Source organism: Numenius arquata, chromosome 23 (genome assembly GCF_964106895.1).
Source record: "Numenius arquata chromosome 23, bNumArq3.hap1.1, whole genome shotgun sequence".
Classification (NCBI taxonomy): domain Eukaryota; kingdom Metazoa; phylum Chordata; class Aves; order Charadriiformes; family Scolopacidae; genus Numenius; species Numenius arquata.
Window position 1 is genome coordinate 1,386,703 of NC_133598.1, and position 16,119 is coordinate 1,402,821.

Consider the following 16,119-nt stretch of genomic DNA (forward strand, 5'->3'; position numbering starts at 1 on the left):
ACAGCCCCAACAGCGTGACCCAGGCTATTGTCATTTGAAGACACACGGCACTTGAGCTGAGTCTTCTGTCTGCACTGCTGCATTCCGGCCCTAGAAATGATGGGGTCTTTCATCTCCATTCTCAGAAGAAGCTTTGATTGTGGAATGGGCATGGCGCAAATCTGGAAATGAAAAGGCAGCAGTGTTGGAAACCAAAGCACAGCCCATATCCTTAGCTGCAGTGGTTTGCATTCAAGATGAGCTTGTCAGAAAATTGTTACCTCTGCAAAGGGCTCCTCTGCTCCTGCGGCAATGAAGGGCAGGTATAAAAGCCAGCGCAGGTCCCTGCTCTCTCATTCACTTCTCTGGCCTCCTTCTCCTTGGGAACCAGGTGAGTCCAAAGTTCTTTTTTTCTCTCTTCCAAAGTGAGATCTCTCCTTGATGTACCTCTCATCTGATATTGGCTCTCTCCTGTCCTTTGGTTTGCATCTTCTTGTCACGAGAGAGGGAAGAAGGGAGAAGGTCTGCTTAAAGAGAATCTGAGATTTGGATGATGGGGCTTTTGGTTTAGATGTTAGGGGACACCGTCCTTGGCCCAGGCTGCTCCTTCTAGGGTGATGAAGACTATGAGTCTCCTGCCTGAGCTTCCAGTTCCCCACTCAGTAGTGGTCTTGGCTCCTTTGTGACAGGATAACCAGGCTGCTCCTCACTCGACCTTGTGCTCTGCTTCCTCCCTTCTTCTCTCCCAGCTGCACCTCCAGCCCCAAGACATGTCCTGCTACAACCAGTGCCTGCCCTGCCGGCCCTGCGGCCCGACCCCACTGGCCAACAGCTGCAACGAGCCCTGTGTCAGGCAGTGCCAGAACTCCACCGTCGTCATTGAGCCTCCTGCTGTGGTGGTAACCCTGCCCGGCCCCATCCTCAGCTCCTTCCCTCAGAACACTCTGGTGGGATCCTCCACCTCCGCTGCTGTTGGCAGCATCCTCAGCTGTGATGGAGTGCCCATCACCTCTGGGTGCTGTGACCTCTCTGGCATTTCCAGCCGCTACTATGGCAGAAGGCCCCTCCTCTGATAAAGATGCTGGGAAAGCCCCAGGGAGACACCTTGAAGAACCCAGAACATGGTGCTGGGAAAAGGATTGAGATTTGGGATGTGTTTGCAGTACAGCTGAATGGCTTTGCCTTTCTCTGCCTTTTCTGTGTTTGCTTCCATTCCTCTGGACAGCAAGGTCCCACCAAGGCACACCTGGTGCAGAAATTCTCTCTCCTCTCCCTCTATGGGACAGGCAGACAGATATCATGCAAGAACTTCTCCACTTCTGCATAGTCAAGGACCACAGAGTCTAGGTGGCCACCAGGGCTCTATGGACTGGCGTTCCCCACCTGGAGTAACTTTGCTTTCTTCTTTTGACTCATTAAAGTTCTGCTGCATTCAAACCTGCCCTCCATGTGGTCCTTCCCTTTGTGGACACTCTCCAAGCTGCGGATTGAGATAGGTGTTGCTCTGGGGTGGAAGTGGGTGAGGACTCAAGGAGACTCTTCTCCATTCACAAAGGAGTGGGAAGTTGGGACACACTCCAGTGGTTCCTGTTTGGAGCACCATCTCTTGGAGCTGAGGAAGACATCCCCGTCTGCTCTGCTGCCAGTGACCATCAGGCCTTGCCCTGCTGTCTCTGTGCTCACAGATGCCCAGAAAGGCTGGAGGCCCTTTTGGGGCAGGAGCCCCATGAGCTCTTGAGGAAAGGTGTTCCTCTTCTGTGGCTGAAGCTGCTCTAGGGTGTCAGGGGTGAGTGTGGGGCTCCAGAAGATGATTTGCTCTGCAGAATGGCAGGAGTGGTAAAGCAGGGAACAGCCCTTGGGGTGGCCCAGACCTGCTACTTCACCTTATTCTCCCCTCCACCACCCAATCCAGATGCCATGGCCAGCACATGTGGGCAGGAGTAGCCGGGAAGAGTCACCCATGTTGCTGCATGTGCCAAGGGTGGAAATAGGAGCTCAGGATGTGGGAGCTGAGGGCAGTGAGCAGAGATATGGGGACAGTGAAATGGTGTATTTCTGAGGGAGATCATATTGCTCTGATATAGAGCGTGCAGGAGAACGTGATGATCAGCAAGAACGAGGGTACTCGGTGCACTTCCCAACAGAGCTGCATGTGGTCTCAGTGGTCTTGACTGTTTCATTGGTCCCTCCAGAGGTTTGTGCTCAGGAACTGACTGCCATTCTTGGGGATTATGTTACATGTTAATCTCAGCACTTTTTATCGGATGAAATATCTCTTGGGAGCTACCAGTCTTATATCCTTTTTCCTGCGTGAAAATCCAGATGTCTTAACATAAGTGTACAAGTGGAAGGATGGAAATCCCCCACCAATGTCCTCCATCAAGAGGGAGTTATGGCTCATGAAGCATATCTCAGAATGGCTGAAGGCCTAAAGCTTTGTAAGGGCATTTCACTTGCATCCCTGAAATCCTTTTTCCCTGGTCATACTATTAATAATCATCAACATCAGCAGCACAGTTGGACTTCCCAACCCTACTGCACTGAACCTTGTAATAAGCAGAAGGTGCCTCGGGTCCTTGCAATGAGGACAACGTCTGCAATTGGCTTTGTAGAAGAGAGAGGGATGGTGTTTCTTCTGAGAGATGAATAAGCCCTTTGGCCAAAGCACTGCCAGAGCCCTGCTACTGGCTCTTGACATGACCTCTTGTTTGGCTGCACAAGTGAGGAGATCTTGGAAAGGTAGGACAAGGGCACAGGATCCAGGCAGGTTTTATGCTTCAAACTAAGGGCACTGTTGCCAGAAGAGGTTCTCTTTTTGTGGTGATTTAAATCACGCTGGGGCTCTGCTGTGCAGAAGGCAGGCACTGAGCTGTCTCAGCCGTGTATCCCATTTCACTGCTGTGGCCTCTTTCTATGGCCCGTGTGTCTTCCCCTACATGGGAGACCCCTCCAAAGGGTCACTGGGCAGAGCAGTGGCTCTTTTTCACACTGTTCTTATGCCCCTGCTCAACCCCTTGATTTACACCCCAAGGAAGAAGGATGGGAAATCTGCTCTGAGCAGGTTCAAGAGCTGGTATATCTGCAGATGAAGTAAACAACTGGCAGGGTATGGTCACCCTAACCCAAAGACCACTGTACATCAACGACTCAGTGATCCGTGTACCCTGAAGAGGCCCTGGCCTCTGCTCTGCTGTTCTCCATGCAGAGCTTGGCCTTCAGAGCTGTGTGCTGCTGCCCAAACCCCTTGACAAGAGGACAAATTCGTCCACCTGACTGTGTCTGATGAGCTTTAGATGGCTCCTGCTCGATGCCAGCGATTACACTGCATGGGTGTCCTTGCCTGTGTCTAAATATACAGCACGAGGTTCAGATGGGAACATTGCTTCTGTTTGACAGCAGAAAGGATGAATAGAGGTGTTTTATTTTATGAAAATCCTCTAAAAGCGTGACGGAGCAAAATGGGGTAACCCTTTCCTGTACAGCACCTGCGTGGTGAGCTGTGCCCTGATTGGAGATAGACAGCACATAGCTTAGGGCGCCAGGCTTCTGTAGGATGTGGGATCATCTCTACTACCTTCTCTTTCTTCAGAGCCTTAGTCTAAGAAATAGCATTTTAAGCCATACTTGACAGAGTCTGAGAGACTTTAATCCACAAATAAAAATGAACTCGCAGCTCCTGGTGCAAAACACTTGTTGGAGTCATCAGGTCCCAGTGGGAAATGCCTTTGCAGAGAAAGGACAGTGAAGAAGAGACAGACTGAATGCCTGGCTGGCCCCACACACAGTCATGGGGGGCAGTGACAAGACACTTGGCCCAGGTGATTTTCCGGTGAATTGGGAAAGTGAGGAGGAATTTGCTGGATGTCCCAGCCCGCCTGAAGTATTAACTTGTTTCACGGAATGCGGGGTAGAGCAAAGGGAAGGAAAACTCGTGCTGCGTTTGGTTGTTACTGCCGTGCTGGAAATAGACGTGGGGATGTTTGGAGCTGAAGCAGCGGCCCCATGTGAGATGCAGGCGCAGCGGCTCAAAGGTGTCTGGGCAGCAAATAGTAAGAGGGAGAAGGGGGAGGGGGTGCAGATGGTGGCATTCCTCCTTCCCTGCAAACAAGCCCAGGGAAAGGGCATCCACTCTTCAGTGTGGGGACAGGGGTGGGAACAGCGACAGGCATAGGTGGGAATGAACCCTTATGTTCTACTTGTAACACTGTGGGGCCAGCGTAATTAGCAATGGGTTATAGCTCTGCTGGATAATGGGGCAGAAGTAATTTCATGGAAATCTGCCCTATCACCCCAGGAATAAAGTGATGAATGTGAACAAAATCAGGGTGAGGGGGTTGCTGAAGAACTGTCTAGAAAGGTCTTTCTAACCTTGCAGTTTGGTTGGAGTTAGGAGGGTATGCACCACCTACAGGTTGAGGTGGGCTCTGAGAGTGCCCCGATATATATCCCAAACCGTGATCCATGAGCAGGAAAGACGATTAATAGTGACGTGCGGAAAATAGACTCCACAACTTCTAAAGTTATAAAGTTGTAAAGTAGGTATGCTTATTCAGTGCCGGGCAGCACAGGGGGGTGATCCCACCAAACTGTGCACGCCCTCAAAACCCAAAAGCCCTATCTTTATGCTACTAACTTATATATATTCAATATATGTTGCAAGACGCCTATACATATGTATGTCCTGTCCCACTTCATATTAAAATCAGTCTCTCAAGGCCATTTCCATACTTTCCGTCCCTTTGCATCTGCACAGTGTCTCCTGGTGGTGGTCGCCGGGGGTCCCCATGATGAAGTAAGGAGACTCCTCTTGGTCACCGCTAGTAACCTTTCTTGTTCGCGCAGGCTTAGATCTTCATTGGGATTCAGCCAAACCGCAAACTAGTTTTAATCGGTTTGGCTGTTCTTGACTTGTAGCGCTTACCTCTTGATTCTTCTCTTGGCCAACATCCTCTTTGTTTCTCTTCTGATATATTGCCATAAGCATTAACCTATTGACCTAACATCCTATTAATATATAACTGCTATTGCTGACCTACTAGCCTGTTTCCTTGGCTCAATCCCCCCTTTTCTACAAACTAGTAAATTCCTTTACTATCTAAATCCCTAAAATACTTATTAGATTCCAACTTCTGCCTCAACCAATTTCTCTTCCATTCACTTTAAGAATCTCCTGTATTTAAACAACATTTAAATGCACACTTAATCATTAAGCAAAGAATCAAAAACAGAATCACGAGCATTATAACCATTACAAACAGCTGCTTAAGCCATGCTAGATTCAGTAGACATGAAGTCAATTTTTCCCATCTGTGAACCAGTTTTCTGCATCGTCTATAGGGCTATCTTTCAAATCCAGGCGTCTCGAATATGTTGCCTCAATAGTCTCTAGGCAGTCATGGTGGACTGGTTCTCCCATGTTTCCTTCAAGGAAAGAGGCTGGATTGACAAGATTAGTGACTAAAATTTCTACATCATCTTGTTCTACCATTATAGCTTGATATTTCAAGAATCTTTGTGGAGAAAGCCAATATCCACCTTTAGCTTCCAATACTGCAGATACCGTATGGGATACCGATACAGTTATTTTCTGGCCTAGAGTGAATTTTTGGGCCTCCTGTATATTTAACACTACTGCTGCAATGGCTTGCAAGCACCCAGACCATCCCTTCACAGTTGTATCCAATTGTTTGGAGAAATATTCCACTGCTCAAAGATATGGGCCTAGGTCCTGCGCCAAGATTCCTAGAGCAATCCCTTTTTTTTTGTGAGAAGAAAAGGAAAAATGGTTTACTCACATCTGGCAATCCTAGGGCTGGGGCTGACATTAGGGCTTTCTTCAGTGACTCGAAGGCCTTCTCGGAGTCATCAACCCACTCAAGGAACTTCTGGTCCGTGGTGGTTAACGCATATAAAGGTCTAACAAGCAGTCCATAATTACAAATCCACAACCAGCACCACCCAGTCATTCCCAGAAAGGTCTGCAATTCCTTCACCGTTCTGGGTTTTGGAGTTTGGCATATGGCCTCTTTACAGGCCCTCCCCAAGGTTCTATCTCCAGCACTGATTTCATACCCCAAATAAATTACCTTTTGTTGTATAACTTGTGCCCTTTTCTGGGATACTTGATACCCCTGGAGCCCCAAAAAGTTGAGGAGGCTTACTGTCCAGGCCATGCATGCATCTTTTGTCTTTGTAGCAATTAGGATGTCATCCACATATTGTAGCAGCTTCCCTTCTTCTGGTGGCTGCTCCCAAGATTCTAGATCTTTTGCAAGTTGATTGCCGAATATGGTTGGGCTGTTTTTATATCCTTGCGGCAACACTGTCCAGGTAAGCTGAGTCTTACGCCCGCTCGTGGGGTTTTCCCACTCAAACGCAAATAACTTTTGGCTGGTTTGGTGAAGAGGGAGGCAAAAGAAGGCATCCTTCAAATCTAAAACGGTAAACCAAGTTAGCTCGGGGGTTAGTGTGGTAAGCAAAGTATATGGATTGGCCACCACTGGGTACAGGTCCTCTGTACCTCATCTTGTTCACTGCTTGCAGGTCCTGTACTATCCGATATGAACCATTGGGTTTCTGAACTGGCAATATAGGAGTATTGAAGTTGGACTCACATTCTCTCAATATCCCTAGCTGGAGGAATTTTTATATGGTCAGTCGGATTCCTTCCCTATCCTCTCTTTTTAGAGGGTATTGTTTGATTTTTACTGGCTGATATCCTTCCTTGAGCTGTACTTTAACAGGGAGTGCATTCTTAGCCTTCCCAGGCACATCTGTGGCCCATACCCCAGGATAAACTTGGTTAATAACTTCTTCATTGATCTTTCCCTCTGCGGAGAGGTTGGTCAATGATAAGCTCATTATCTGAATATACTGTTGATCCTTTACCTCCAGTGTAACCTCCCCCTTCTCGAATTTTATAACCGCTCCCAACTGTTCCAACAGATCCCTTCCCAAAAGTGCTTTGGGAGAATTTGGCATGTATAGGAAGCTATGAATACCCCACTGTGTCCCCATTTTATACTTAAGAGGTTTGCAAAAATATGCCTTTTCACTTTGGCCAGTTGCTCCCTTGACCATAATGTACTCATTCCCCAAGGGGGTTAAAGCTTGATTCAGAACTGAATATGTTGCTCCCGTATCCACCAAAAATTCCACCTCTTTTTGCTCGTTCCCTAACTTTATTGCAACCAAGGGATCCGCTAGGGTAGACTTCCCAGGTTCCCGTCAATCTTCTTTCATGTGGACTACCACTCTCCCCTGCCCACTAACTCGTCCCTTGTTCTTACTTTTGGGACATTCTCCTTTCCAATGACCATACCCCTTGCACAAAGCGCATTGGTCCCTGCCTAGCCGGGGTGGCCCCCGTCTGGCCTTTCGATCTCCCTCTTCTCTAGTAATAGCCACTATCCTTCTCTGGCCTTTTTTACTTTTCCTCCCAGTTGCTAAACACTCTCCAAGCTTCATCAAGCAGTACCTCTAAATTCCTGCTCTCATTCGGCCGCAGTTTCTGGAGTTTATGCCTAATATCTCCCGTTGACTGCCCCAAAAACAACGACACCAGCTGCTGGATCCCCACCTCTGACCCGGGATCCAAGGGTGTACTGTGGCGCATTACATCCCTTAGCCGGTCTAAAAATTCAGATGGTGATTCTGAGGGCCCTTGTTTGATAGCGTACAGAGCTGACCAACTGATAGTTTTCGGGATAGCTCTTTCCATGCCCTTCAGAATCCATCCCTGATAGGCCTGCAGCTGATCCATATGCACAGATCGGTTCAGGTCCCACTTCGGATCCTGTAGTGGGAAATATTCTTTCACATCTTCTCCCGCTGTTTTATAATGGTCTTCCACTAAATTTCCAGCTACTTTCAGGATCAGTTGTTTTCCGGTTTCAGTCATATATTCCAGCAATAATTGTATGTCGTTCCAATCCGGGTTGTGTTGCTTTATAATGAACTGGAAATGTCTAGCCACAACTATGGGATCATTCCTATACTCCCTAGCTATTCTCTTCCATGCTTCTAAATCGGTGGTGGAAAACAGAACTTTAATCAATCTCGTTCCTCCCTCAGGTCCCACCGCTTCCCGAAGGGGTGCCTGTAGGACTGTTGATTTCCCCAAGTTCGGGAGACTATAGGGCTGTTGCGGGGAGAGGCTCTATCTGATTCCCCATCTCTTTCTCCATCTCTTTCTCGGTTACGAGGGGGGGGGTTTAAGTAGGTCACTAAGATCTTGTTCGGACCCCTGGTGTATTTTCCCCATCTTTATACACCGCTGCCCTATGCTACAGGCAGAACAGCACCACCGCAGTTTACCTCCCAATTCCTTGTTATTCTCCCGTTCAAGCGCAAGTACCATGGGGTCTTGCAGCGGTACCAACCCACAGTCTCTTTGCCACTCCGGATGATTTTGGAGCGTAAAGAACATGTCTGCATAGCTCACCTCATCCCACTTTCCTTCCCTTCTTAGGAAGAGCATAAGTTGTAGTATGGTGTTATAATCCAGGGTCCCATTAAACGGCCACTTAGCCCTGTCCTCTAACTTATACGGGGGCCACCACTGATTACAATATTTATGAGGGTCCTTTTATTCTCCGTCCCTCGGGTCCCAGCAATGTCTTTCCAGTGCGCAAGTATACACCCCAGAGGGCTCTTTCTCAGGATACCCCCTTGACTATTGCCCATCACCAATCTCTCTCCCTTTTCTCAGTTTCCACCCAAACTTATGTCTGCAGAGTTCCTTCGTCTTCTCCCAGTCCCCCTCCCACACATCCCAGGTGTCTGGGACTAGGCTCCCTTTACCGCACGCTAGCCCTATTATTTTGGGAGCTTCCTGGTCTTTCTTCCAATAATTAAGTTCAGGGGACTGGCACTTAGGGCATTCCACCCTCCGTCTCCTTGACCGACAATACCACCTCCTTCTACAACTTTTACACTCCAGTAATACCCAACTCAAATGCCAGTTCCCGATTGACTTATGTGCGAGAGTTATTCCACACGCAAGGCAAGGGATCACCCTGACATAGCCATCGACCCAGGGGTTCAAGTCTGAAATGTCAGGCAGGTTATCTACAACAGGCTGCTCCCAGTCTAAAGTCATTATTTGATTGGTTGGGGTTAAATATACTCCTTTCAATAAGATTTTATCTTCCCCCCCCCTTACCCAACCCCCTCCTTCGTTAAGATATTCCCAAGGTTCAAGCCCAAACCATTTGAGGAAGAATTTTCTCTATTCCGCCAGTGTAAATCAGGCGCTTCAAATGCTTCGTTCATCTCCGGCCGGCCTCCTCACGGAACACGGAACACGGAACCGCAGATCAGAACTCCACACTCGCATCTCACACATGCACACACTTCATATATACATACTTCTCAAACATACATGGCCGGCAAAACTTAAGTCTATTTGTTACTTGGATTATAATATGAGGCCCGCTTACCCTTCTCCTGCTTCTTATACAATCATTAGCAGGTCCGTCCTGGCTCCCTTAAACGAGATGCAGCGGCAACCTCGGATTCGCTCAAATTGACCCTCAAACCGTTAATGACTGCTCTATCAGTCAGCAAAGCAAATCCCCTTACCAAATACCAAACTGGGTACCCTCCCAAACAGGGACTATGCCGTACGCCAGATGTCTCTGTGCGATTTACCAGCAGCCCCGGCCATGGCCACCCTTAAACATATTGTTTGTCTGCAGCTTCAGAAGGTCGTTGTCTACTCCCACGGTGAGCAGCTGGGAGTGGAGGCTCCTCCGAGGAAAGTACTCGGGGCGCGCCTAGGGGCGTCCTCTCTGCAGTTGATCCCGCAGCTGATTAGAGTTCCTCCTGGCTGGCTCGCCAAATTGACATTCGGAAAATAGACTCCACAACTTCTAAAGTTATAAAGTTGTAAAGTAGGTATGCTTATTCAGCACCGGGCAGCACAGCGGGGTGATCCCACCAAACTGTGCACGCCCTCAAAACCCAAAAGCCCTATCTTTATGCTACTAACTTATATATATTCAATATATGTTGCAAGACGCCTATACATATGTATGTCCTGTCCCGCTTTGTATTAAAATCAGTCTCTCAAGGCCATTTCCATACCCTCCGCCCCTTTGCATCTGCGCAGTGCCTCCTGGTGGTGGTCGCCGGGGGTCCCCATGATGAAGTAAGGAGACTCCTCTTGGTCACCGCTAGTAACCTTTCTTGTTCGCGCAGGCTTAGATCTTCATTGGGATTCAGCCAAACCGCAAACTAGTTTTAGTCGGTTTGGCTGTTCTTGACTTGTAGCGCTTACCTCTTGATTCTTCTCTTGGCCAACATCCTCTTTGTTTCCCTTCTGATATATTGCCATAAGCATTAACCTATTGACCTAACATCCTATTAATATATAACTGCTATTGCTGACCTACTAGCCTGTTTCCTTGGCTCAATAGCCAGTGGGGGAAAATATTCCTTCCGTATCTGCTCAGTTCGCACTGGGGAGGATTGTACCCTCCACATTGTGCGGGTCCCTCCCTCCAGGGCTGTAGATTCAGAGCAGGACTGGCTGCTCCAGGACATGCTGACACCTCCCCAACCAGTAAAACATGGTTAGAAGCTGGGGTTGTCCAGCAGACACATTTGCCGTTCAAGAACCTTGTTTGGCCTGTAAAGAAAGTGGCTCTGCCAGACCCGGGGGGGCAGCTTCTGGTGTCTCCTCACAGAAGCCAGCCCTGCAGACCCTGCACTAGCAAAGCCTTGCCAGGTCAACCAAGTACACTCTCCTTACTCTTGCATTATTATGTGCAACATGGGTTTTCCATTAGGAACCTTGGCTGCAAGAGAAACTCAGCCAGCTCATGGTAACGGAGGAGGCTGCAGGCAGCTCCCTCTTGCTCCAGGCAGTGACACCACCTGCATTGCCTGGAAAACACAAGAGGAAAAAAAGGCCAGCACGTCCCTTAAAAATGGGGAAAATATCAAAAGGATGCATGAGCATTCCCAGGGCAGCCAAACCATGTGTTCAGCTGCTCTGTAAATTAATGTTGCTCCTACATTTCTCTGCCTTTTGAAGAGAGTGTTTACCTTCAACTGGGTCTAGAGACAGGTTCACTCCTCCATCCCTTCTGATGTCCCAGCCTCAGTGTCTGTAGCCTGAGGGGAGGCTGGCTTGTCCCAGGCACACACCCTTCTGCTGCCACATGAGTGTGTCACTGTGGCACCGCTCCCTTTGCAAGGGCAGGGGCCGGTTCCAGACCCTTGAGGACATCAACAAGGTCAGGTGGGAGTTTCCAATGCTGCAGGATTTTCTTTTCCTTCTAATGTGGGAATTCTTTGGGGGGTTGCAGCAATGGGGATGTTCTCTAGTTTTTATATTATCCTTCACAGACAGACCTGAGACGCGGAGACACTCTGTGTCTGGGAAGGCCATGACAGCTTCGGCTCCACTGTGGTTTCTCTCTGTCCTACAGTGAGACAGCAGCTGACTGAACCGCTGCCAAACCCTTGAGCTCAGCTAAAACTGATGGTGCTGGTCAGTGACTGATTCCTTCCTTACCTGTAGGGTCTGAAGGACTTGCCAAGAGCTCTCTAGAGGGGCTGAGAGCTGGTGTCAGGAGTCCGTGTTCTCAGAGGGGTGTGTGTATGATTGTGCTCATGTACATTTTCTTCTGGCTGTGCTCATGTCTGTGGGGAGGCTCAGGGATGTGGCAGGCCTGAGGAGAAGCCGTACCAGTAAAATCTGAGGAGAAACAGGCTTTGAGCACGTCAGCCTTTTCTGTGTCATTTGTCACTGGGACTCCATCCTCACCAAGCAATAAGTCCACCTATACTTAGCCTTCCAAGCACCCCCATCCCATGATTAAACACCATCTCCATGGCCAAGGAACTTGAGGACAGATGGATGTCAGGGAGAAAGCTTATGTGTGGGTGAAGGGGCTGAAGCTGGGCACATTACTCTCCTCAGCTGCATCTCCCCCTCACACCAAGCACAGATCAGTCTCCCCTCAACCACATTGAAGCCTTGGACACGGGATTTGCAGAAGATGCCCCTGACAAATCCAACACAGTTTTAGGTTCTGGACAGTGTAGACAGCTGTGGTCATCAGTGGAGGTCTCACTCTGGGGTACCTGCTATTTTAAGCTGAGGGCATTTACAAGCCTGGTTTGGCGTCTTTATGGTGTAGCCTCCAAAGGGCCTGCCCCAAGTCAGGTTTCTTGGACTCTTTTCATTGTCAAAGACCCTGGGTCTAGATGCAGCTGTGCAAGTCACGCTGGCATGTGCTTCACAGCAGCACAGGCTGGGGAGGCAGGGGTCCAACCTCACCACAGTTCCAGGTGCCCTTGCTGGGCAGGCTGAGCTCAGAGCTCCATGCAAGCAGTGGCAGGGAGGGAACCGCTCCTCAGAGCACCCCCACCTTTTTGTGCTCTGCTGCCAGCTGTGGGCACCAGTGTGGGCTCAGTGCACAGAAATAGGTTCCACTGTCCTGGAGCTTGGTGTTCTGCACATGCAGAAACACCTGGGAGGTGTCCACAGACATTACAGAGAAGAACCTCCCTGAATCCACCTGAGGTTTCCCTTTGTACACCCAGAGCAGCATCTGAGGGGACTGGCTCTGGTGCTGCTGGTACCAGAAGATGGAGGGATTGGAATAGCTGGTGGAGAAATTGCAATGCAGAGTTGCGTTGTGTCCTGCCTGGATGGTCATTTCTGGTGGGAACTGGAGCACAGAGTCCTTTTGGGCATGACCTGTCAAACCAGAAAGGGCTTTCAGCTTTGCTTGCCTGTGGACCTGTCTGTCTGTCACTTCATCAGCTTGCTCACTGTCCCCACTTTCCGTCTCACTTTTCCCAGTCTCTGAAATGCCGAGCTGTCTGTCCCTGCACACTTCTTTCTGCTGGTCCTTCTTTATGACCATCCCTACAGAGACTGGTAGCACTGGATCCAAAACATCCAGCAGAGAAGCTGCTGTGTGCTGCATCGCTCCCTTTTTTTTCAGGCTTAATGTGTATTAACAGATCCCTCAAGAATTTTCAGTACCTGCATATTTAGGGTGATGCCTTCTTCCTCCTCTTATGCCCATTAATCCTGACAGATCCCACATTATTTACCATGCCCGTCTGCAGCACCGGATCTCCCTACAGAAACTCTCCCAGATTCCCCAGGGAATCAGAACTCATGTCTCTTTCATTCCACCACCAGCCACAGAAACTCTTGCCTCATGCTCCCCAGCCTGAAAGTCACATCTCACCAAAGTCTGCCTGTTCCACCAGCGCTGCCAGGAAAATCAGGACCATGTCACGCTCTCCCTTCATGAAGTGCCCAGGAACCTGCCAGCATGAAGGACCTGATGCTTGCACCTTCACCTCTTCTTCAGCCTCTGCCAGATCAAAGAGGCCTCCAAAGCACAGCCCAGAGGGAGGAGCAAAAGTCCTTCCCTGCTTCTCCAGACAGGCCTCTTTGAGTCTGTCCCCCAATCTCTACCACAAGAAGGCCCTCAAGAGAGAGAACAGACTCTTGGTTTAAGTACTGTCCATCAAAGAGACAGGCAGGCCTCAAGAACTTCTCCTGACACCCACCACCTAGCCAGCTGCACAGGCCAGCACACAGCTCTGCAGGAGATGGAGAAGGAACCCCTGCATGCACCCATGTCCACCCTGTCCCTGGGACGGTCAGGATGGAGAGAGGACCGGGCACACACTGAAGTGCCTGCACCCAGGTGTCACACACTCTCTCCCTTCTCCTCTGGCCATAGAGGAGGAACGTGAAGATAAACATCTCTGTGAAGAGCATCTGCTGCAGAAACCATCCACACAGGGACAGAGACACTCCCTCACTTTAGTAGGGGAGGACACAGCAACACAGCTCTCTGTTTTACAGGCAGTCACTCTTTGTCCCTTCCCCTCCCCACAGAACCCACAGCCTCCAGCTGCTTGTTCCACTCTGGGCTCCAGAAGCTCAGGATCCCGCAAGCAAAAGGGCTACTTGGCTTTCTTGTCTTCTGGTGTCTGCTGCCTGGAACAGGGCTCCTCTTCCCCTTCTCACCCACGGCCTTTCTCACACAGTTGGCAGAGACTGCAGGAGGCAGGTTATTGGCACAGCAGCCCCCATTCACAACCTCGCTCCCACAAGGCCTTCAGGGTCGTGTTGTCCAGTTGAGGACATGTCAGAAGGACGGTGGGCTGCCCTCTGCTCTCCAGTGACTGCAAACCTTCAAGGAATTCCCTTGCAATACAACTATGGCTGCCACAACAGGCCCCAGCTGAGGCAGAGAAGAGGCTGAGCCTTTCGTCTCTGCCCTGGAACCCTGTGAACATGGACTGTCACTGCTGTCTCAGCTCCTACAACCACACATGCCTCTCTGGGGACTGGCTGGGCCCACGACACCATGACAAGAGGCCTCTTTCCAGCTCTCACCACGGACCTTCATCCCCACACGGCAACTTAGCAGATCTCTTTGTGGCTCCCTCCTCAGGTCTGAACTTGAGGCTCAGATGTGTCTTTCAACCAGTGCCCAGCTCAAGCTTCTCTCCCATCTCCTGGACTTCCCTTCAGCACCAAAGGCTCTCAGTCTGAGGATGAGGGGAATCGTGTGCCCCAAGCTCTATGTCCCGATCACCAGGCACTGTGGGATACACTTGAAGGTGTCTGTGAAAATCATGTTCTACCTTCCTGCCGACGCAGAACTGCCAGCTCTACAGGATGCCTTTGCAACCCCAGCAGGAGCACTCCAGAAGCAGAGAGTGGAGCTGAAGGATTCCATTTGCAATTGTCTATCTGAGCCGATTTACAAAGTTACCAGCAAGAAAGCACTTAGGACTTGCATAGACCCTGTATCAGTTTCGGTTCTATGTGAGCATGGGGACGAAAGAGGGGTGGAAGAGATCACCTGCCCCAGCCCGTGGAGCAGCAGCAGCAGCCGGTCCGTGGGGCAGGAGCGAGGTGTGTCCGGCTGCCCGTGGGCAGGAGGGTCTCTGCCGCTCGCCGCCCTGTGCAGGGCAGAAAGGCGCTGCTCCTGGCCGGGAGCCAGCGGGGCCGGCGGCTGCAATCGCTCCTTGCCGGGCCCCGCCGGACACCCCCACCGCTCCGGGCGCGCTTCCTGCCCCGCCGCCGCCGGCAGTGTGGCGGGGGGGTTCTGTGTGCGTCCCGGTGGGAGTGTGGGGGGTGAGCGGGGGATAAGGGGCGGGAGGAAGCTTCCGCCCGGTGGACGGTGCCGGAGCCGCGTTGAGGGAACCTACCGGGGCTGCGGGACGCGGGGGCTGTGGGGCCTGGAGGGTCCCGGTGCCAGAGCCGGTGGCGGTGGCGGTGGGTCGGGGCAAGCGCCCCGGGGCGAGGCGGCCCCGGCGGGCGGAGCGGCAGCGCCCCCTGGCGGGCCCGCCCGGGGATGTCCCCCCGCCCCCGACACACACGCCCGGCCCCGCCCGCGGCGGTTCCTGCCCGGCCGCAGCCCCGGCTCCTCTCCCCGTGTCTCCCAGGGCGCAGTAATACACCGCGGCGTCCCCGCGCCGGGGCCGGGCGAGCCACAGGGCGCTGGACCGGCCGTCTGCCGCCACCCGCAGCCACCCCGGCGGGGTCCGCAGCTCCTTGGAATCTTTAAGAACTCTTTGGAGTAATGCGGGGCTTCGGCCCGGGAGCTGACGGTACAAGTAGATCATGTCCCGGGTCTGTATGTTGGGGTGAGAGCAGTTGATGCTGATGGTGGTGCCCTCGGTGGTCTCTGCCGACGGCTCCTGCTGCACCTGGGCTCTGCCCGCAGCCACTGCCGAGGAAGGAGAAAGAAATGACAAAGATGACAAAGACACGAGATGGTCAGGCTTCCTCAGCATTTCTCCTTGCCCAGAAAGCAATCCCCATCCTTTGAACTCTCTAGCGCTGGGGAGAGCAGCTGTGTCCTGGCCTGGAGAGGCAGGGAGCAGGGACTGCCAGCCATGCTGAGGAGCTCCCAATATTCTGGTCCTCTGAATTCAACTAAGGATCCAAGTTGGAGTGAATCCATCCTTGCTGTGGCCTGAAATGGGCAGCAGCAGAGTGTGAGCTCTGCAGGGGCAGGAGAAGGGGAGCTCAGGAGGCAGGGGCTGCATTTCAGGGCCTCTTCCCTGGACAGATCTCCAGGGGGCTGGTGCCATCACCACTCAGCTGCACTGGGGTTCCCTGGGAACCTGCTGCACTTTGGTGCT